Source organism: Mesoplodon densirostris, chromosome 10, assembly GCF_025265405.1.
Source record: "Mesoplodon densirostris isolate mMesDen1 chromosome 10, mMesDen1 primary haplotype, whole genome shotgun sequence".
Taxonomy (NCBI): Eukaryota; Metazoa; Chordata; class Mammalia; order Artiodactyla; family Ziphiidae; genus Mesoplodon; species Mesoplodon densirostris.
Window position 1 is genome coordinate 77,345,837 of NC_082670.1, and position 22,692 is coordinate 77,368,528.

General features: G+C 42.9%; 1 protein-coding gene across 12 annotated transcripts in view; it reads right to left on the reverse strand.

Moving 5' to 3' along the window:
• ERC2 (ELKS/RAB6-interacting/CAST family member 2) overlaps nucleotides 1-21,928 on the reverse strand; it is a 985,114-nt gene extending 963,186 nt beyond the window's left edge. For all 12 annotated transcript variants that reach the window (XM_060111325.1, XM_060111324.1, XM_060111322.1 and 9 more), the window contains exon 1: nucleotides 21,752-21,928. The gene's annotated coding sequence lies outside the window, so the exon portion shown is untranslated. The remainder of the gene's footprint in view (nucleotides 1-21,751) is intronic.
• Nucleotides 21,929-22,692: the final 764 nt, after the last annotated feature.

Genomic DNA, 22,692 nt, shown 5'->3' on the forward strand with positions numbered 1-22,692 from the left:
CCCCGGTCCGGGAAGATCCCACATGCCGCGGAGCGGCTGGGCCCGTGAGCCATGGCCACTGAGCTTGCGTGTCCGGAGCCTGTGCTCCACAATGGGAGAGGCCACAACAGTGAGAGGCCCGCATACCGGAAAAAAAAAAAAAAAAGATAAGAGGGAGTCCAGGTTGGTGACTGGGACTCAAGACAAGTGAGCCAGGAGCCGTGGAGAAGCTTGTATGGACAAAGCATGCAGGTGAGGCAGGAAGCTCCCAGAGGTCCTGCCATGCCAAGTGGAGCCTGTGCAGTGGGGCACAACGCTGTGCATGGGGTGGAGCTGTAACTCATGAGGAGGTCCACGTATCCCAGTAGGGTTCCCCGCAGAAGACAATGTGACAAGGATTGGGGTGCAGGTGGTTCATTTAGAAGGTAATCCCAGGAAGTACTGAAGGGAGAGTTTGGTACTAAGGCAAGGAAGTGAAGGAAGTGAATATAGGGTGCATTTTCAAGGAAATTTCTGCTGTGGACAACTGGGCTCAGTCCTGCTCAAGGAGTTCTGGGAGGCAGTGTAGAACCTGGCTCATAGGTGCACCTCTGTAAAGGCAAGGGACCCGTTCATCATTGGCAGAGGGCTGCTCCCCTGGCACTTCCAGCCTGTGCTACATGGAGGCCAAGAAAAAGTCCTCATGTTCCAATACAGGCCATGAGTGCTGATACAGCATCTGCTGCACCACGCATGGCACACCAGTGGCTGAGCTTGGTCACTAGGAGACTGGATTGGCCTTCCCTTGTGGGACCATATACTGGGGACCACACAGGGACCCACAGCATCTTTCATCTGAGGAAGACCAGCCTCAACAGAAAAACCTTGTGGCTCAAAGAAGAAATCATGTGGTATAACTGTTGGACAGAACATCTCTGGGCTTGGGTGTGGGATCTATACCCATATCCCCCTCACTTTAGGATAGTGAAATCCTGGGGTAGGGGTCAGGCAGGGAAATGGGGAGAAGTGGAGAAAGACGGGAGGAGCCCTAGTGGAAAGACCTAGAACTTCCAGCTAAGTTGGCAGGTGGGTTCCAGCATTTTTGGCTTAATTTGGACAAGTGAAACTTGAAGCAAGGTTTCTGAGTCATCCATATATGACCCAAAAGCACTTCCACACATTATAATTCCATATTTATTTGTGTGATTACTTGTTGGGGTCTCTCTTCCTTCCTACTTTAAACCCTTACACTGTACCGCAGGGCTTAACTTTTGTTCTAACATATATGGGGCCCAGGGCTAGCGTACAAACAAAGGCCCAAGTACCACATGTCTATATATTTTACAGTTATAAATCGAGGTAACAAACTGGTAAATAAAATGCATTTTATCTTCCTACCTTGACAAATATAAAGATGTAGAAGATGAGGTGTGAATTTTGAACTTAGAATTCCTGGGCTCTTCAGAGCTCTGGCCAAAACATGGTGGCAAGAGGCAGGCCTTCTCCCAGCCAACATCCTTCTCTCCCCACTCCTGGCTCAACCACACCCCAGGGGCCTCACATATGTGAATTCTGCACCCTGCACACTAAGCTAGCTCTGTCTACACCAGGGGCCAGCAAACTTTTTCTAAAAAAGACCAGATAGTAAATATTTTAGGCTTTGTGGGCTATTTGGTATCTGTAACAACTACTCACTCTGCCACTTCGGCACAAAAGCAGCCATAGACAACTTATAACCAAATGAGTGTGGGTGTGTTCCAATAAAACTTTATTTATAAAAACAGGTGTTAGGCGGACTTAGCCCAAAGGCAGTAGTTTCCTGACACCTGGTCTATACTTTCACAAATAAGTACCCCTCAGCAACTCTAGGTCTAACGGTGTGCACAGTGTAGCATGGTTTGTCCTCAGGAGGACAGATCTGGCAAAGAAGCCCAAGCAGACCTTGGAAGACCACTCAGGGTCACTTAAGCAGGCAGATCCCAGGCCTGTTGGTCCCGCAGACTCTTCCTCCCCCATGGGGAAGGTGCAGGCAGATGAGGGCCAGAGTGGGCCCTCTAAAGCCTCAGGCCCTGTGCAGGTGCTCTTCCTGCCCAGAGCTAAGGGTACACAGGAGATACATAAAACAGTTTTTGAATATTTGAAAGAATATGTGTAATATTATGACATTTTCATTATATGATTGAAATTACTTCCATGGCATTTAATGTAATAATTTTGTAATTGTAGCCAGAGAGGTGATACATAGTGTTTTAAAAAAGGAAAGAGGGGACCTCAATATCAGACCTGGTTGGAGTCATATCTCTAATTTCTTAATGTGTAGCCTTAAGCAAATTACTTCACTTCTCCAATCCTCACTTTTCTCATTTGTAAAATGAGTATAATTGTGGTACTTTCCATAGTAATTTGGAAAAGATTAAATAACACAATAGATTAAAAGTAATTAGTACAATGCCCAGCACACAGCTAATGCTCAGTAAAAGCTGACTTTAATACGCCCAAGGCTACCAGAACAGGGCACAGTGGTTTTAAACCTGAAAGTTGTCTTAGAATTCTCTCAGTCCACTAAGTTTGCTTTGTCAGACTCCTGAGTCAAACTCAGTCCTCTATGCAAAAATGCTCAAGACATCAACCATTTTTTAAAACTGGAAAGAAAAATAGACATTTTCCCATTGTCTGCCGGCTACAATATCATACATATGTAGGTACTGAAGTCCTAATAATAAGCCATTTCCTCTTTAAATACCACAATGATATGAATCAGGGGGGAAAATGTCCAGCTTCAGGTAGCAGAGATTTTCAAAAATGCTTTTCCATCATTCTCCAAGAAACTCTCTGCAACTTAAACATACTCATCCACATATCACTACTCTCTCCTTTAGTGCCCCCAGACTCATTTTATAATTACTGTTTTCCATGTGCAGATTTAGCATGATTACATGTTCAGCTGCCTTGGCTATATTTTATGGTAAGGTGCTTAAGTGCAGAGGCTGACTATATCCTATACTGCAAGGTAAGGACTCTGTACACCAAGTATTAGTTAATTGTACTTTCCATGGACAACTTCTGTTTTAATTTCAAACACTATCAGTTTATTCTAAGGGATTAAATTTAAAATCTGAAGCACCTAAAAACTTTTGTTAAAGGAATAGACCACTAGCTACTACACAGCTAAATCCACATGTTTAAAATACAATAAAATGCCAAACAAAAACCAGTAAAAGTAAAAAAATAATTTGAGATGCTAAATCAATTTTTTAAAATTATGGTTAATATAATATGCTGATTATAACAACATTATTCACTGCCTCATAAAGTTTCATAAATGTAACAAATTAAGCTAGCTGCAATGAACAGATAAATAAGGTTTCTGATTCGTTTTTGAAACATCTGTGCATTTCCTTTAATCTGCAAACGTAAAATGTCAACTGGCAAAGCTCTAGCTATAGTGTACTTACAAAAAAGTTCAGGAATTATTGGGTCTTACACTAAAAAAATCCTCAATCTGTCAACTAACAGATGTTTCAGAGAAAATGATAGAAAGGTAGAAGAATAACAACTCTACCCCTTTGCCCCTAAAACTCCAATCACACAAAATTTTTCTACGTTTAAAATCAACACGTAAGGATTATGTCTAAATAGCCCTTTACTATAAAAGAATATACACATAATCGTATACACAAGGAAAAATTTTAGCAAAGATTGTAAGCTGGGGCTTCCCTGGTGGTGCAGTGGTTAAGAATCCGCCTGCCAACGCAGGGGACACAGGTTCAAGCCCTGGTCCAGGAAGATCCCACATGCCACGGAGCAACTAAGCCCGTGCGCCAAAACTACTGTGCCTGAGCTCTAGACCCTGCGAGCCACAACTACTGAAGCCCGCGCACCTAGAGCCTGTGCTCCGCAACAAGAAAAGCCACCACAATGAGAAGCCCGCGGACTGCAACCAAGAGTAGGCCCTGCTCACTGCAACTAGAGAAAGCCCACATGGAGCAACGAAGACCCAACGCAGCCAAAAATAAATTAATTTTTTTAAAAAAAGATTGTAAGCTATTCCAAAAAACCCCCCCCACACACACACACACACAATCAATAATAAGGGAAGGGAAATGGCTTAAATGTGCAAATGAGACAAGCATTCATCTATGTATTCTGGAAAGAAGGTAAAGAATAAATGTTATATCCTAACTCTGGGGTCTCTGAAAAATATGACTGATCATCATGGAGGAGTCACATGAGACTTTAGCAAGGGCCAGGTTCAGGGTGCTGAATAGTATTCAGTAACCACTATAACAACTGAAATTATAGTGAATAAGAGTCAATAACTACATTAAGTCATCAAGTGACTGAATTAAATCTCTTAGTGCATGGATAAGTGTAGGCTTATCCAGCAAAATATATTAAAAGGGAAATTACGGGACATGGTTTAAATCTATTCAACAAATATTTCAAGAACAAATCTGTACTATAGTTTCTGACCTTCCAGGGACTCAAGTTCCTCCATTTCAAAGGAAAACAATAGCCCCTTTATTCAGGTTTACACAAGCAACTCCAGTTATTGTGCATGGCTACCAGGTATTGTGAACATTGGAAATAGATGAGACCCTTTCTGGTAGTAATAGGGTATGGTCTCAGATGGAGAGAGTCCTATAAAAGAAAGAGTAGTACCAGAGAGAGAATATCCAGTTTTGTTTGTTTGTTTGTTTTTGTTTTTTGCGGTATGCGGACCTCTCACTGTTGTGGTCTCTCCCGTTGCGGAGCACAGGCTCCGGACGCGCAGGCTCAGCGGCCATGGCTCACGGGCCCAGCCGCTCTGCGGCATGTGGGATCTTCCCAGACCGGGGCACAAACCCGCATCCCCTGCATCGGCAGGTGGACTCTCAACCACTGCGCCACCAGGGGAACCCAGAATATCCAGTTTTTTAACCTGAGCAAAAAATAAGGAGGAGGGGGGCAGGTCCACAGTCACATATATTCAAGAATTTACAAGCCTCGTGTGAAATTAAGGTTGTTTTTATTTCAATAATCTGATAACAAATAATGTAAGGATATTTTTGATCAACACGGCAGCCATGCCCATTGAGTTTGAGCAACAAGCTGTACCCTAAGGAATCACTATGCGCCAAAGAGAAAGAAAAAAAGATGGACCTCGGAATCTAGATGATGTGTTCTCACCCAGTGAAAGGTAAGGGATGTCAAGCTCCTCAGCATGAAGCGAAGTTTCGCACAAGTTGAATATTGTGAATATGGTGGGAGAATTGAGTCATCACCCAGCACACAGCAGGGTAGACCAGCTGACTGCCAAAGAACCGGCCCAGAATAGTTGGCATCATATTCCAGTTACAAGCAGCAATTTAGTTAATGTGGTTAAATTAATGTTGTTAATTTGAATTAGTAATATGATGTGTACTTAATTTCTAAATTGATTTAAGTTTTATAAAGGTGTAGGAGCTTAAAAAAAAAAAACCTCACCAGCTTTATGTTTATACAGTTAAAAGTATCATTACAATAACAATAAGTTAAGCATACCTGGGGTTCTATGAGAAATCACCTTCTTTAAAAGGGATCTCATCTAACTTGGAGAAACTTTGGTTAAGTGATTAAACATATTCTAGGTTTGAGTCCTGAAACTCACATTTTTTAATCTGTTTAACCTTGAGCTAGCTAACAAACCTCTCCGAGCCTTAGTAAGTACCTCAGTAAGTTAACAATGGCCTCAGGAGTAACAACAGCTACTTCACGAAAATAAGGCGAGTCATGACTAAATCACAGAAAGTGTAAGTGCTCAGCACAGTGCCTGAGGCGTGATAAATACTCAGTACAACAACCCTCATCAATATTAACTACAGACACATTGTATTATTTTCTTAAAGGATGATCATCATGTTGTTAATAATTAGTCCTTTGTTCCCTATTAATTTCACATGACTATAAAAGGCATTCAAATTTTGAGTCTCAACGTTTCCTTCTAACTCTATGATTAGTTCTTGAAAGACAGTAATGACTGAATTATTAGGAATAATAATACTAGCTACATGGGTGGGTTTACATGGATCCCAGGAAGAGAACTAGTCCCTTAAGTACAATATGTGTCTTCCTTATCAGTAAAAGGAGAAAAACAATATTAAACATGTTGCAATGAATCTAAAAAGATTAGATGGTTAAAAAGGTTGCTAAGCAATTTGCACATGAGAGCACAATTTTAGCCAGTGCAGTAAATTGCCTCATTTGTTCAAAATATTCACTGTCCCTCTGTAGTCAGCTCATCCCTATAGTCTCTCCCTCCCATGAGAGGAGAATCCTTCCTGCCCCAGTCATAAGGCTTGGCCATGTGACTTGTTTTGCAGAATGCAATGTGAGTTGAAGCAACACATGCCATATCCAAACAGAAGCTATAAGAGCCATCTTGTGAGTAAACCATAGTTGTTTTCTTCTCTACCATGAGAATGGCTCATCCAAGGAAGGGACGACTCCTTCAGCCTGAGCGCCAGAATAAAGACAAGGTGGAATAGAACCATGTACAACTCATGAGGGAGAAGGAGGCCACTGAGCTTTGGAGTTGTTATCTCAGCATACACTAGCAATATCTGACTAATACACCCAGCTCCCACAAATGTAGTACTAAAACAAAATATTTAACATTTAGGTTAAAATATAGGGCAGCATTTTCTCACTGACTGACCTCTCATTTTTTTTCTTCTTTTGCCACAACACCAGTCTAGGTAATGTCATCCTTTCAGGGACAAAATATCTTGTGTTAGGTTTCTAGATAAATGCAAACCAGTTGTAAATGATGTCTTTTCAAACACAGATACACATAACCAACCATTTTAACTGCCTCCAAATATATTCTCTTTATAATTCCTGGGCCCTAATTTCCTTCCTAACAAATAGCTGCTTCTGATGCTTGGACCTCAAGATGAAGACAATCGTCAGAAAAGCTCATAGAAGGATAACCCCTGCTGAGGTGACATATCAATAGTTGCACAAACAGCTCAAGTGAACGCCAGGAAGCATCAATGGGCGTGGGCTGGAACTCATGACTCCAGTGGTCAGCACATGTGTGAGTACCTGTCCTGGAGCACAGCCCCATGAAGAGTCCAGTCGTGCCCGGCCCAAGCATGCCTCACCACAGGGTGTCAGGAGAAAGGGAACCCGTACGTCTGCTACGTGTGATTCCATCTTACAGTGGCCCTGTGAGTTCCAGATTGCTCCATGTGATGCCACTGTCTTCCTTGGAGCCTTTTGCAAAACAGATGATTCAACCCTGATAGGTCCTTGAAGGTAATAACCACGTCTCATACATCTTCAAATCTCAGTACTGTAGTACTCAGTGTAGAGCAGTTAAAAGCATGGGCTCTGAGGCAAGAGTCCAAGATTCAAATCCTAGCTTCTCTATTTACTTGAGTAAAGACCATGTGAGGAAATGATCTTAAGTGCCCTACTAATGTCCCTCTGACTTGAACATTTTAGAGTGCCCCAAAGGACTTCACACTGCCAATATCAGCATCTCTGCTGAGGATTTCTTTTGAACCTTGGAAAACTACTCCACTTTTGCAAGGTGGGGGATGGAACTGACAGGGAATTAACCATTCTCAAAAACAACTGACAGAAATATGGATACACCAATGTTCATAGATGCATTATTCACAATAGCAAAAATGTAGAAACAAACCAAATGTCCATCAGCGGATGAACGGATAAACAAAATGTGGTATATAAATACAATGGAATATCATTCATCCATAAAAAGGAAGGAAACTCTGATGCATGTTACTTCATGGATGAATCTTGAAACCATTATGCTAAGAGATGTAAGCCAGACACAAAAGGACAAATATTGTATGATTCCACTCGTATAATGTACCTAGAATAGTCAAATTCATAGAGACGGAAAGTAGGATAGTGGTTATCAAGGGCTGGGGGTAGGAGGGAATGGGAAGTCATTGTTTAATGGGCACAGGGCTTCAGTCTGAGATGATGCAAAAATTCTGGAGATGGAGAGTGATTATGATTGCACAATATTGTGAGTGAACTTAATACCACAGAACTGTACACTTAAAACTGGTTTAAATGATAAATGTTATATATATTTTACCACAATAAAAAATAAAAATAATAAAAATAAATTTTCAAAAAGAAAACAAAAAACAACTGACAGGAGCTGGTGGTTACATACCCCTGCTTCCTCACCCCTCACATGAGACCATCCGGAGGCAGGTGTGTTACACTATCTCCAGAGTTTCCTTGTGCGATTAAACTCCAGTCGCCACTATAGTAACTTACTGAATAATGTCCTATCTATTGGCTGCCTTCTCCCCCCTGTCTCATATCCTTGTTCACCTACTGGTGTTCCCTGTATGTCCCAAACAATTACTTGTACTAGAATACTTGTCTCAGGTTCTAATTCTGGGAGAAGCCAAACTAAGATACCCAGGCAAGTTTCTTAACTTCTCTAAATGTTAATTTCCTCATCATGAGAAATAATACTTGGATCATGGGGTTATTGTCAAGATTAAATGAGATCATTCTTGCATGTGCTTAGCACAGTGTCTGACATATAGTAGGTACTTAATATGAGTTTCTTGAACTTCTGGTCCAATAGTTATTTGCCTTTTTGATAAACTGTGTCTCAGTTTCAGGAAGAGATTAGAAACCCAAGAGCTATTCTTTCCCATCTTCTACCTGATTAACACCTCCCATGTTATTTTTATTGAAATATAGTTGATTTACAAAGTTGTGTTAGTTTCAGGTGTACAGTAAAGTGATTCAGTTATACTTATATTTAAAAATATACATATTCTTTTCTTTTACATCAACATCTCCCATGATTTAACATTCACCATTTAACCACAAGAGGCATGAAAAGGAACCGAAATTTTGCTTAGAAGTGGGCAGAGCCCACAAAGAAAGTTAAACAAGCTCCCAAATATCAGTTAGATCCTCCAAGGCAGACAGATTACCATCATACCCTCCTGACCAGGGGAATTAGAGGGCTGTGGGGTTAATTGTACACAAATCTTAATTCTTACCCTTCTTTCTCTTTGGCTCCAAATGTACCATCTTAGCATCACTAAGGCATATGATGAGGACTAAGATGCATTTAGTCTTTTTCTGTTCCACAGTATACCAAATGAAACCATGCAATCATGAAAATCCATTGAGGTGCATCCTTTGCTAAGTACCATTTTATTTTCTTTGGTTTCTCTTTACTGGTTCACCAAAATACACAGAGAATTTTGTTAAGCACAATGACCACCTATGCCACTTAGCCTATCAAAGGAATATGCTACTGACTATGGCAGACTCTCCTAAATAAGACTGGTGAGAAGTTCAATTTCTATCCACTACTTTTGCAGAAAATACCTTTCTTAATACACATTTTTTTAAAGCTGAACAAACAGAAGTTTACTACACTTATATGTTAAAAAGGGAAGCTCTGTACCCCAAAACAAATAAGTGACAAAATCCAAATTACATCTTGACCTTTATCATAATCCACAAAGCTTTTTTCTAAAATTTCATATGTCCATAGCCTTTAACTTCATTCTTATCCCTCACAACTATATAGAGTTGGCCACCTTAAGTCCAAAGCATCTGACTGAGTAAACACCATCTATATTGGGCATGTTTAAATGGTTTCCATCTTTGCCTCAATTATATTATGTTTATGAGGCTCATATTTGTCCTTTATTACTACCTATATTTTTTTCATTTTCCACTTACTTTTTATAAAATAATGAAAAGATTAAAGAACTACTCAAATGATTACACAAACTCTGCTAAACAAATATGGTGATGTTGCTGAAATAAAACTACTTGTTATCAGGTAAGGCCATAATATAGTAGCTCAAAATGTTGGTTCACAAGCTGAAGCACAGAAGTCAAGATTAATCTTTGAAAGGCAGTTTATCAGTGTTACCATCTAGAGTACAAAAATCATACAAAAGTAAAGTCATAGGCAGCTGGTATACATGGGGCACTGAAGGCAGTTTCAGCACATAACTCTCAATCTTGTACGCTTCACAGAATAATTAAACCATTTTCATTCATGAGCTTTCTCACACCACTCTCAGAAATTGTACACTATGAATTACTTTAACTATTGCTTTCTATTGGTCTAACAAAGTCAGTTTAATTGCACCCATTAACTGCAAACATTTGCAAACATTTTAAAACAAGATCCATACTCTGTGCTTTGCTCAAAACTCACTGAAAAGGACCTGGTCCCAGATGACATTCAGAGAGATGCTCAAACCAACAAACAGCGTGGAGTCCCACTACAGATATTTTATCAGGAGCATCTTCACCTGGAAAATGGTCTTTTAAAGTTATTAAGGCTGCATAAAGTGTGTTTGGTCAATGAAATCAGAATGGGCACTGCTAGGACTCCCAAGACCATATTCATAATCTTTCTATTGCTTTCCAGGTCATCCTGCTACTCCCTTACCCCAATTTCAAACTCCATACTCCCACAAACACCAAAAGCAGGTAGTTATTGCCACGAAAGTGGAATGAAAGAAGAATAAAGAGAATTCAGCATCCCTGGTTGTGTCAGTCCCCTACTGAAACCCTTTGATGGTTAAGCTTGAACTTCATCTCCTTAGTGGATCACAGGGTCTTCATGCCTGTTACTCTCCCTGGCCTCTCTCACAAACCCCCACCCCCAGCCAAGCTAAACTCGATCCCCTCAGGTCTACTTTCATCTCTCCAACCCCCCAACCTTCCATTCTCTTGCTCATCTTTGGACCTGGACTGTTCCCCCTGTTATTTGTACCATCAAAACCAAGCCCAGGGACTTCCCTCGTGGTCCAGTGGTTGACTTCGCCTTCCAATGCAGGGGCTGTGGGTTCGATCCCTGGTCGGAGAGCTAAGATCCCACATGCCTCGCAGCCAAAAAAGCAAAACATATTAAAGAAGTGATATTGTAACAAATTCAATAAAGACTCAAAAAAAAAAAATGCGATAGGGGAAGGATGTTTAAAAAAAAAAAAAACAGGGCTTCCCTGGTGGCGCAGTAGTTGAGAGTCTGCCTGCCGATGCAGGGGACACGGATTCGTGCCCCGGTCCGGGAAGATCCCACATGCCGCGGAGTGGCTGGGCCCGTGAGCCATGGCCACTGAGCCTGCGCGTCCGGAGCCTGTGCTCCGCAACGGGAGAGGCCACAAGAGTGAGAGGCCCGTGTACCGCAAAAAAAAAAAAAAAAAAAAAAAAACAAGCTTACCCCAGCCGGCTCCTCTTAGTGTTCTACCTCCCCTTAGGTGTTACCTTCTTCTAGAAGCCTGTCTCCATCCTTCATCCATGAATCTCCCCTGTCCTCCTAGAGGAAGACAGCCTGGGTGTTCTGCCATAAAAGCGTCCATTACAGTAGCCTGCTTACTTGTTTGGTGCCCCCCTAGAGGCTACAATCCCTGAGCCCCCCAAAATCACCTGTTTACAACTCTGCTCTGTTTACAACTGCATCCCCAGTGCCAGCAGAGAGCTGCCATGAAGCAAGCACACATATATACAGTGAAAATATAATATAATGGCTTAACTCTTTGTTAATAAAGTCCATCATGAAAGCACACCAGACATTCTTGTTTTCCAGGATAAAATAGCTTATAAAATGCAGTTACTTAGCTGATCCCTTGCATGAAAAACCTGTTGTAAAAAAAAAAAATCATTTTGGACCTGGAAAAGAGCCAGATGGTTTTGATATATATTAAGAAACGGAGAAATAAGTAGAAAGCTAGTGGTAAAGGCAGAAATGGAATTTAGGTTTCTTGACTCGCAGGTCAGCGCTCACATCTCTAAAAGAATCCAAAAGAATCTGCTCGGAAGTTATTCTAAGCAGCTATTCATGTTGCTGATTTTAAGGATGTCCTGTCAATGTATTCTAAGGCTCTGTATGAAAAGATGGTATTTTCTCAGACTTAACAAAAAAGGTAAAGAATTTCCCTTATGTACGCCTGCTAACTGCTCTGTGCTTGCAAGCCTGATGAACAGCAGTCACTGAAACTCCAGTGCCTTTGCATCCACCCAGCACCAAACAGGACCTATTTTCTTTTTTTTTTTTTTTTTTTTTTTTTTTCTTTTTGCGGTATGCGGGTCTCTCACTGTTGTGGCCTCTCCCGTTGCGGAGCACAGGCTCCGGACGCGCAGGCCCAGCGGCCATGGCTCACGGGCCCAGCTGCTCCGCAGCATATGGGATCCTCCCAGATCGGGGCACGAACCCGTATCCCCTGCATCGGCAGGCGGACTCTCAACCACTGCGCCACCAGGGAGGCCCAGGACCTATTTTCAATGAGCTCCTAAGAATACCAAGCTATCATCCAATTCACTACCTAACCTCCTGCTTCCCCCCATGGAGAGGTTTCAGAAACAAGATGGCTAGAGAACCAAAGTGGGTGGGGGGAAGGAAGCAGGGAGAATTTTACCCAGAAGGAACAAAAAGCACACATTACCAGACAGAAAGAAAACACATCTGAAGCCCTCTCCTGAGAGCCAAATGTGGAAAAGGATCAACAACACTGCTCCACTAGGATCCTGACCTTTGAACCACAGTCTTGCTCCTCCAGGGATGGCAGTTAGCTTGCAGCCAGCTGGCAGGAAGGCAGCATGGCTAATCTGCCTTAAACCAGGAATAAGAAAGTCACCTCGGTAGGAGTTTGGTGCCTACCAGTGTCACCAAGAAAATAACCAACCTCACATCTTACAGAGCCACTCAACCTGCCACCTTCAGAGTGTTGTTCTCCACCCTCAGAGCAGCTCCCAGACCCCAAATCACCTTGGGCCCCTACCTTCAATCACCTTGGGCCCACAGAAGATGAACTTCCCACCCTGACCACACCCATCATGTTTTAGAGAAATCTGCTACAAAAGAACTAGTAACTACAGTGCACAACTCAGTATAATTCCTTACATAAAACCCTGCCCTTTATTGCTATAATTAGCCATACTGTTTTAGGGGAAAGCCTCTCACAGTTTGCATAAGGATCTGAGCATATTCTTAAAGAACACACTGCTCAATTCCCATTCAGGCTCTTGTCTTCTGAGCCACTAAGAAATTACCTTGAATTAATAGTTTGCTCTTAATACACTTACAGAGAATGCACTTTGCTGCCTGTAATTCATTCACATTCTGAAATCACAGAATGACAACTACCTTTAGGGGTGGAAAGCTGTAAGTCAGGAAGAAAGAATTAGACTCCCCCCATGCATATACATACACGTGCGTGCACACACTGCACACATACAAGAGAATTAAGTGAGCAAAATGTAGAATTTGAAGAACCACAGCAAAGTAAAGCTGCTGGTATAAGGCATCTATGAACATTGCCACTGGCCTTCCATCTATAGGTGTACCCCAGAGATGCCCTCCAACCCAATCCATACTCCTCATCTGCTGGGGCTGCAATCTCACTATTGACTCCCAGGAAAAAGTAATCACTTAGTTCCTTCCTGAAAGTGCTGGCTGCCTTCCTTTCCTTCTCTCTCTCCCTTTTTTTTTTTTTTTTTAATTTTGTTGAGTGCCCACTAGGTGCCAGCAACTAGAGATTTCCTGGAACTTCAAAGCAACAAATCTGGAAAACGAAAGTGGAGAAGAAATGCACAAAATGCTAAAAGCAGAACTTGAGGCACAGACCTGGGAAACAGGGGCAGCCAAGTGCTAAGGAAATCCGGATAGAGCAGAAGTTGAACTGGCCCAAGAGAGGGGTGACCAATTACAACAGCAATTAAGTCAGTGAGGTAATGGCCTCGAGTTTCCCCAGCTGAGACAGAGTGAGTAGCAAATCATGCAGAGAACTCGGCCCTAGCCATAAAAGAGAGACAATCTGGCTCTTGCTGGTGCCTTTGGCATTGACACTGGTGGGGCTCAGTTGTTGCTTCTGTTGTAACTGTGTGTAAACACACTGCTCCTACTATGCCCACTGATAATTTAACAGCCTGAGAGTCAAGCAGATGTGGGTTCACCCAACCAAGTTCCGGTTCTACCACGGCATTAATTTTAAGCAAATTTCTCTGCTCATTTATTCAATCAACAAATATTTATTCAGCAGCTACTATGTGTCAAAGATTCTTCTAAGCACTGGGGGATACAGCAAAAGGCAAAAGCTCTTGTCTAAATAGAGTTTATCAAATTCTTTGAGGCTCAGTTTCCTCATCTATAAAATGGGGATAATATACCTACCTTTATGGGTATCATGAAATGAGGGATATAAAGCACCTAGCACATAGTAAATGCTCATAACTGGTGTCCTTCATAGAACAGAGCAAACTTATCCACAACCCCCAATTAGAGTGTAAGCTCCAAGTGAGGAACTATCTATGGTTCACCCCTATACCACCAGTACCTATCACATAGTAGATGCTCAATAAATATTACATAAATCAATGAATGAGTCCTCAATCTATAGTAGCCATTATTATGGTAACTGATAATAATTATTCTTCCCCAAACCACTGAGGTTCTACTACCTTAAAAAGCAACAGGACATTAAATTAAAGGCGCTTTTTTTTAAGTAAGGTGCACTACACAATATATCTTTGGATTTTTTTTTAACATGACAGCAAATGTAATTAAGCATAAGTATTCCAATTCATAGAATCTATGAGTACAGAGGCCTACATGGACAGCTAATGTAGATGCTACCTCCTTCTTTCCTAAGCACAAAGTAAGGACAAGTTGGCCAGACCTCAGGTTGATCCAGAAGACACTTAAAAAGTAAGTTAAAGTTTAGCAGATGTGCTAAAAGATGATCTATCAGTAAAGATAAGCTTTTTAAAAAGTGCTGCATAAACAATCACAAAATCTCAATGGCTTAAAACAACAAAGGTATTTCTTGGTCACGTTGTATGTCCAATGCCAGTTGACTGGAAGCTTTGCTCATTTAGTGACTCAGGGACCCTGGCAGATGGAGCCTCCATCTCAACAGGTGCTTGCATGATCATCACAGCAGAAAAGAGTACTGGATGGTCTCACACTGGAAATTAAATGTTCTAGCATACAGGTAACACAACATACACCTGGAGAAAAAGTAGCTGTGGAGAACATTAACAACCTCTACCCTGGATGATACTAAAACACAGCAAGCTGTGGAATAACAAAGGGATTTGTTAAAGAGGATGCTCCAGTAAAACATCTGGACAGCTCTAAGATTCACATAATCCTGGACCTGGGAGAATGTGTAGGGATCATTTCAGATCAGTGGCCTCAACATAAAGACATACCAGACTACACAAACCTGGACCCTGAATTTTCAGAGCAGCTCTGCTTTTTTCTGTAAATATACTCAGGGTCCAGACAAGTTTTTTTTCAGGAAACAAAAGTTTCTACAGCTGAAAAACATTTGAAAACCGCTAATGTAAACCAAATCCTTTATTTTACAGATTTAAAAAGTAGAGAGGAGAAAAAAAGGAGGCCCAGGAAGTTAAATTGACCCCGCCCCACCCCTAAGAAAGCTTCAGAATGATTAGCAGATGTGGAAATAAGTCCACTGACAGAATTTGTTGTATTGTTCACCACTCTCTGGCGATACCCTTCATCTCTGCTACCTTTGGCACAATGGAGCCAGACCCAGACCAAAATCATGTCATACAAGGTCATCAAGGGTTCAGTAAATGATATAGACAAGAAGCAGAAGTCCCCACCTATTGCACTAAACAATGATTCACATCCCATTAACAATTCTCTACATTACTCATTCCCTACTTCCTGGTAAATGTGAAGCCATTAGTAGAAGTTAATACTAACCTTCAGGAGACTTTCATTTTTGTTCTCAGAAGATTACAGGTAAACAGCCAACTATGATTTGTGTTCACTCAGTTCCATTCTCTTCTCACGTTCCCAGCTCACCTTTGTGCCCAGCTTCTCCTCCATTTTCATTCACACTAAAGCACTGGTGTCATGTATTTAAGCCTCAATGATCTTCCAACTTCCAGTCTCTGTCTTTTCCAAATCATCTTACTCAGTTGTCCCTCAGTATCTGCAGGGAATTGGCTCCCAGAATGACCATGGATAGCAAAATGCAAGGATGCTCAAGTCCCTTACAGTCAACCCTCCAGACGCAGAACCCGTATATACTGAGGGCCAACTGTACTCGTTAGCCCAGAACTAAAACTCAGACTTTTCAGCCTGGAATCCAGTTGCCTCCTCAATTTTACCCCAAATTACTTTTCCAACACTATCTCTTCTGTGGCAATATTTGCCCAGCCAAAGGCAGGATGATGACCCTGAAAGTCAAAATGACATAGTGATGAATCCTAGATCTTGTGCAAATGCCTTAATCTGATTTTTGATGTTCTCACCTTTAAAATAGGTATGATGGCATCTACTTTGAAAGGCTCTTGAGAAGGTATGTATCAGCGAGGATTATGTTTGATTACAAGTAACAAATAGTGGCTTACAAGTAAGGAGGTTATTTGTTTTAAGCAACAAGAAGTACAGGGGAAGGCAGTCTAGGCTGGTACTATGGCTCAACAATGTCATCAAGACCAAGAGCCTTCCAGGTTCCAGCTTTGTCATTTTTAATACATGGTCTTATCTTTGTTGTTGTGGTTCGTGGCTGTGCCTCAAGGAGTTGTGCCCATTTTCCCAGCAGCAAGAAGCAAAAAGGGGTCAAATGCTGCTGGGGTATATCAGCCAAGTGTGTCCTCCTCACTAAGCTTTAAGGAAGGCCCCCATCCAACAACATCCACTTGCATCATTATAAGACCTGAATTTCGTGGCCATTCACGTAAGGGAGTTTGGGAGCGTGAGATGTGCATATCTCCATCCCAAACAAAATTGGAGTTCTTTTAGTTAGAAAGGAGAGAATGAATACTGGATAGGCAATCAGCAATGTCTACCCCAATATTAAATTATATACTTTACGTAAAGTGCTAAGCAGAGTACATAGCACATAGTTAACTGCTCGATAAAAGTTAAGCTATAATTATTCCTATTATTATAATTATTATTGTTATTATTATTCACGTGTCTTACCCTCTAGCCAAATGGAATAACTCATTAAAACCAGATGTGCTCCTTACACTTCTACTATATCCACTGCTCTATCTGTACCTCTAAAACTGTCACTGCTTCGAGGTCCAGGAAAATGCCGTTTCATCCAAGAAGTCTTTCCTGACACCTACTCCTAATAAGTTCTATGGTAACAGGACTCACGTCAGACAAAAATTCTTGAGCTCCTCACTCCATTGAGCACAGTCCCTCAAACACAGTAGGTTCTAATAAATAGTGCCTTGATCATTTAAGTAATTCATGTATACACTCATGTATATATTCATACTTGCTTTTACAGTCAGCCCTCTAGAATCAAACATGGTATATTCCTGAAATGCAAAAGTAAAACACTAGGTTTATATGTCATAAAGCCAGAGGTAGGAGTGAGGGGATGAAGACTGCATTCCCCAAGAATGAGAAGAAAAAATTACAAAATTCTATAAAAACACCATACTTTTTACACATTGTAGGAGTTCAGATTATAGTTCATCAAATATTCCCTCCCCAACTATGGGCAGAGTCTACTTTTACCCATGGATGTTGGGCTTCCCCATGTGACTTGGTATATCCAAAAACACTGTTAGTGGAAATGACATTATCTTGTGCAACTTGGCAAGGCTCTTGAATACAGTCATCTGCCGTGATAAGAGCATGCTCCAAGTAGCTGCTATCCCTTCAGCCTGGGCCCCAAACACAGGTGGAGCAGACCAGAATCCAACTTACAGCCTATAGCAGAGCCACCACAAGGAGCCCAACCTAGATGAGTCAAATAACAGTCAACCGACAGACTCATGAGGGTGAGAATAAATACCTGTTTTTGTTTGTTTGTTTGTTTGTTTTTTAAGAAGATACCTCTTGGGCTTCCCTGGTGGCACAGTGGTTGAGAGGCCGCCTGCCGATGCAGGGGACGCGGGTTTGTGCCCCAGCCCGGGAGGATCCCACATGCCACAGAGCGGCTGGGCCCGTGAGCCTTGGCCACTGAGCCTGCGCGTCCGGAGCCTGTGCTCCGCAACGGGAGAGGCCATGGCAGTGAGAGGCCCGTGTACCGCAAAAAAAAAAAAAAAAAAAAAAAGAAGAAGAAGAAGATACCTCTTTTCTTTTTTTTAAATATTTATTTATTTACTTATTTATCTGGCTGCGTCAGGCCTTAGTTGCAGCCCACGGGATCTTCATTACAGCATGTGGGCTCTTTGTTGTGGCGTGCGGGCTTTTCTCTAATTGTGGCACGCTTTTCTCTAGTTGTGGTGCACAGGCTCCAGAATGTGAGGGCTCAGTAGTTAGTTGCCCCATGGCATATGGGATCTTAGTTCCCCGACCAGGGATCGAACCCACGTCCCCTGCATTGGAAGGTGGATTCTTAACCACTGGACCACCAGGGAAGTCCCAAGAATAAATACCTGTTGCTGTAAGTCCGGGAGTTTTGTTATGCAGCAAACGTTGACTAATTTATTTTTTACCATTTGATATAATTTCACATTTATTACATAATCATTCATTTTGTTCTTTTTCTTCTGGTAAGAAAGAACCAGTTAAAGCATCTCTGCCTTTGGTATACCTAATGATTTCTATCTTTGGATCAACAGTCTTAAATTTATGAGACCTACATTATCATTAATATCAATGCTTTTCTATTTTCCTTTTGTTCTACTATCTTCCTAAAATAAGGAAAATCACAATAAAGTATCAAGGAATAACGTAAACATTGCTAAAACTGAACTGCTGGCTGGCAGGTAGGTCTCCCATATGACGGCCAAAATGTTAACTTCTGAGCTGAGAAAAGGGGTTAAAGAAAGTCCTAGTAAAACAAACGAAAATGTTGATTGTACAAAGTCAACCCCACCAAAATCAAAGACTATCTGTTGAGGTGAATTTGTGGACTCCAATACCATTCATCTAAACTAACTTTTCAGGATACCTGTTTTGGCCAACCATGACCACTGAGTTTCATCAATGGGAAGAAGACACTGATAGGCTTGTCTGTGGGTTTTGTAGCATAATAAAGCAAGAGAGCAATATTGTTTTAATAGGATAATTTTAAATATAATTATATTTCATCACTAATGAAAAAGAATCTCTTTGTAAGTGGAAGAGAAAATAAAATTCCTATCCTTTAGCAAAAACAAAACAAGAAAACAAGACAATTGGATGAAAAGAGCATGTATTCAACTAAGACCTGTTCAGAACTCCAAATGGAAATTTAAGATATCAAGAAAAATGGAAGAGTGTGCATTCTAGTCTGTTTTACCTTTTTTTAAGTCACCGTTAAGTTTGAAACCAAATTTCCTTTGGGCCAAAACTGACATACTGGAAATATATAATACACAAAATTACTTAAATTGCCTGTTGGTGGAGGCAACAGCTTTCAAAGTGGCAAGGCAAATAGGACAGTGCAAAGACCATCAATATGGCAGTGGACTCTTAACAGAATAGACCTTATGTAAGCTGGAAGAGCCCACACTGCAGACTGGACACATGCAGACTGCACAACCAAAATTTGAATTCAAGGCCATGTCCAAGGTCATGGGCTCTGGGTCAGAGAAACCTGGGCTCGAGTTCTCACTCTCACACTAAACTGTGGCAAGATACTTAATTCCTTTTAGTTTCCTCATCTATAATTTGAGGATGATAATAGTCCTACCTACCTCATAGGGGCTTTGCAGGGTTTAAAAAAGAAAATACATGTAAAGTACTCCCCAAAGCGCTAGCATATGCAATAACAATAATGATAATAGTAATAATACTACTTTGACAAACCTCTCCTACATGAAGACCATCCTAATCAGTATATGCTGGCTCACAATCTGTTCATGAAATGCTGAATGCACAGCTTTATATTCACATCCAGGAACAACTTCTATAAGGTGACAGCTCTCTGGTTCAACCAGTAATTTTTCCACTGAATTCAGGGACAAGAGTATTGAAAAATTAGCCTTTCACTAATAGAGAATTGAGAAGGATCTGCTCCTTCTGCCCACAATGCATCCACCCTTGAAGATCTTCCTGGTGAAAGCCATGCTTCCATCACAACCCACACACCACCACCCCCAAACTGTACAAGGCTTTCATTAAAGCACAGAAGCAGACCGACAAGATGGCTCACCTTAAAAGCAAATTCACCTTAAACATAAACTCTTCTACCCTCCAGAAAGGATCTGGCTTGATCCCACTGCCACCTCCAAACTGGCATCCAAACTGGAAGTGAAGAAGGCAGCCTTCACTTCCAGAAGTTGGGTTATATTGTCAAAAACTAAAAGAATCTATTCGTGGTAATCCAAATAAAGCATGCTTGCCTGCTTCAAAAATATCTTAAAAATCCACCCAATAGAGCCAAGAGCCAAGTACTGTATACTGAGAAAAAATGTGACTTTACAAGGACAAGAGTGACCATAGGAGACAAAATGCCACACCCTTTTCCAGATACCTCAAGAGTAAATGGTATCTCTTATAAAGGAGCCTGCAATTCTAGAGAAATAGGTGGGCAATTCTAACCCCCAACACACTCTCCCATTTCATTCTTTACACAGATTCATTTCATTTTCATTTTTAAGCCAACGGCCTGAGCATCCCCAACTACTACAACTGAAAAAAGGGATGGGGGTGACAAATACAAGTCAAGCATACTTGCTTCTAAGCCCATTTTTGAAGAGTTTTCTTCTCGCTTGTCTGCCTCTCACAGCTGGAGCCTCATACCTGGTATAAACCAATGGTTAAGTAAAACCACTGATTTAAAAAGCCAACCAGGAAACTAACCCTGACAGTGGGAACTGCCCTCCTCTCTCGAGCATTGATTGGCTCTTGAGGTTCCATTGGTCCCCATTCTGCCCACCTAAGTGGTAGGTGTGGCTGTCAATCACAGAGGGAGCTGACAATTCACCGCTCCGGGAGTAAACTGCCTTTCATCCAGCAAAGGCAGGTAGCCGCCTAAAATCAGATCCTCTCGTAACAGAGCGGACCCTCCCTCTCGGGCAAGGAGAACAGAGACCCTTAAGTACAAAATAAATAAGGCAGGGCCGATCGTAGTTTACGAGCGCTGTTTTATTATCCCGCACCAAAGCAGCCCTTAATCTTCACTGTCCTAAGATGATCTTTCAAAGGCTCCGACAGTAATAAAAAATAAATAAAATGAATAGGTACAATCCTATAAGTATCCCTTTTCTTGTATAATTCGGATATGGGAAAGGCGAGGGAAGGAATGCCGTTCAGTTTAATTTCACATCGTATTCGTTTGCATATACCACCACCCGCTACCCCTCCCCAATAAATCCGCTTCATGTTCTCTGACACGGTTTGTTTGTTTGTTTATTTTAAACCGCTGCCCTCGGAGCCCACCGAAGCAGCTAGGTACCCCACCCCCTAGTCTGAGACTCTACCTTTCTCTACTTTGTTCTGCTTGGGAATTCCCTGAGACCCTTGCCCCTGCCAACACCCCACCCTTCAAGGCAAGAGGGGGAAAGCCAGGCTAAAGAGGGGGAGATGGAAAGAAGAAAGGCAATAGCAATGAGGGTGGCTGCCGGAGAGGGATTGCGGGAGGTGGCCCGGGCCGCCGGGGCGAGCGAGCGGCCCCCGCGCGCCGGAGGAAGCCGTGCACTTGTTCCAATCCGGGGGTTTCTACATTGAGACAAATCCGCCCTTAGGCCGCCCCATCCTTTCCCCCGCCCCAGCAAGCCCTGGTGGAGGCGGGTGGTTCACCCCTCGGCTCCCCCCGATAACGCATTGCAGCTCCCCACGAGTGAGGGGGACCCGGCACGAGGGATGCCCGGGCACGGGCGCCCCGAGGGAGCCGGGCGCCCAGCGGCCCCGGCGTCGACGTCTCACCTTTCCGATGCTCGCCCCGGGGCCGTCCCACATGGATTTTTACAACCTCTTGTCGCCTTGGCCCCGGGCGGCCGGGAGGAGCCGGCGCCGGCACCGGAGCCGAAGCCCGAGAGAGCAGGAGCGGGAGGAGGAGGAGGAGCAGGGAGGGAAGCGGGGGGAGGGAAGGAGGAAAGGCGCCGTTCCGAGGGCCGAGGCCGGGCGCCGGGCCGGGCGGGGCCGACGGCCGAGGGGGCGGCACCCGCCGCAGTCTCGAGACTCGCGCTCGCTCGGGCGCTGCCCGAACTGCGCTCCGCCGGGCCCCCCGCCCGGCCGCTCGGCGCGCTCGCTCGCTCGCCGCTGCCCTGACTCACATTCCCAGCATTCCCGAGGAGCTGCTGAGGGTGGGGGCCGGGGCTGGGACGCGGCCACCTCCGCGGGGGGCAGCAGAGAGCGCCCGGCCCGGGCGGGGTGCAGGCGCGGGGGTCTTCATAACGCCTCCTCCCAGGAGGCCGCTGTCTCGGAGCATCTCGTCTCCATCTCCTGTCCCCGACGCCCTTTCCCGGCTACCCACCTCCAAAAGCTGCCAGGCACTCCGGGGATTAGTTAGGTGCCTTCAGCGACAGGGACAGGGATGACACGTGGTGGAGGGGGTGCAACTATCTTTCAAGTTAAGCTTTAGAGCGGGGGTCGAGGTTCCCTTACCCTGGCACCCTCCCATTAGTTTTATCTTCTTTAGGAGGGTGAAGGGATTTCAAAAGACTTTTACTTTCTTGTTCCTCGAAGGAAAAAGAGAATGGAAGATGAAGAAGGGAGCAAGAAAATAATACCATCATCACCATCATCATCATCATAGTTGCCATCATTCATTGACTGCCTCATCCGTGCCCAGCAAAGTGTGTGCATCGTCCTATTTAAGGTAGAAAGATGGTGTCAGTTCATTCACACACACACACACACAAATA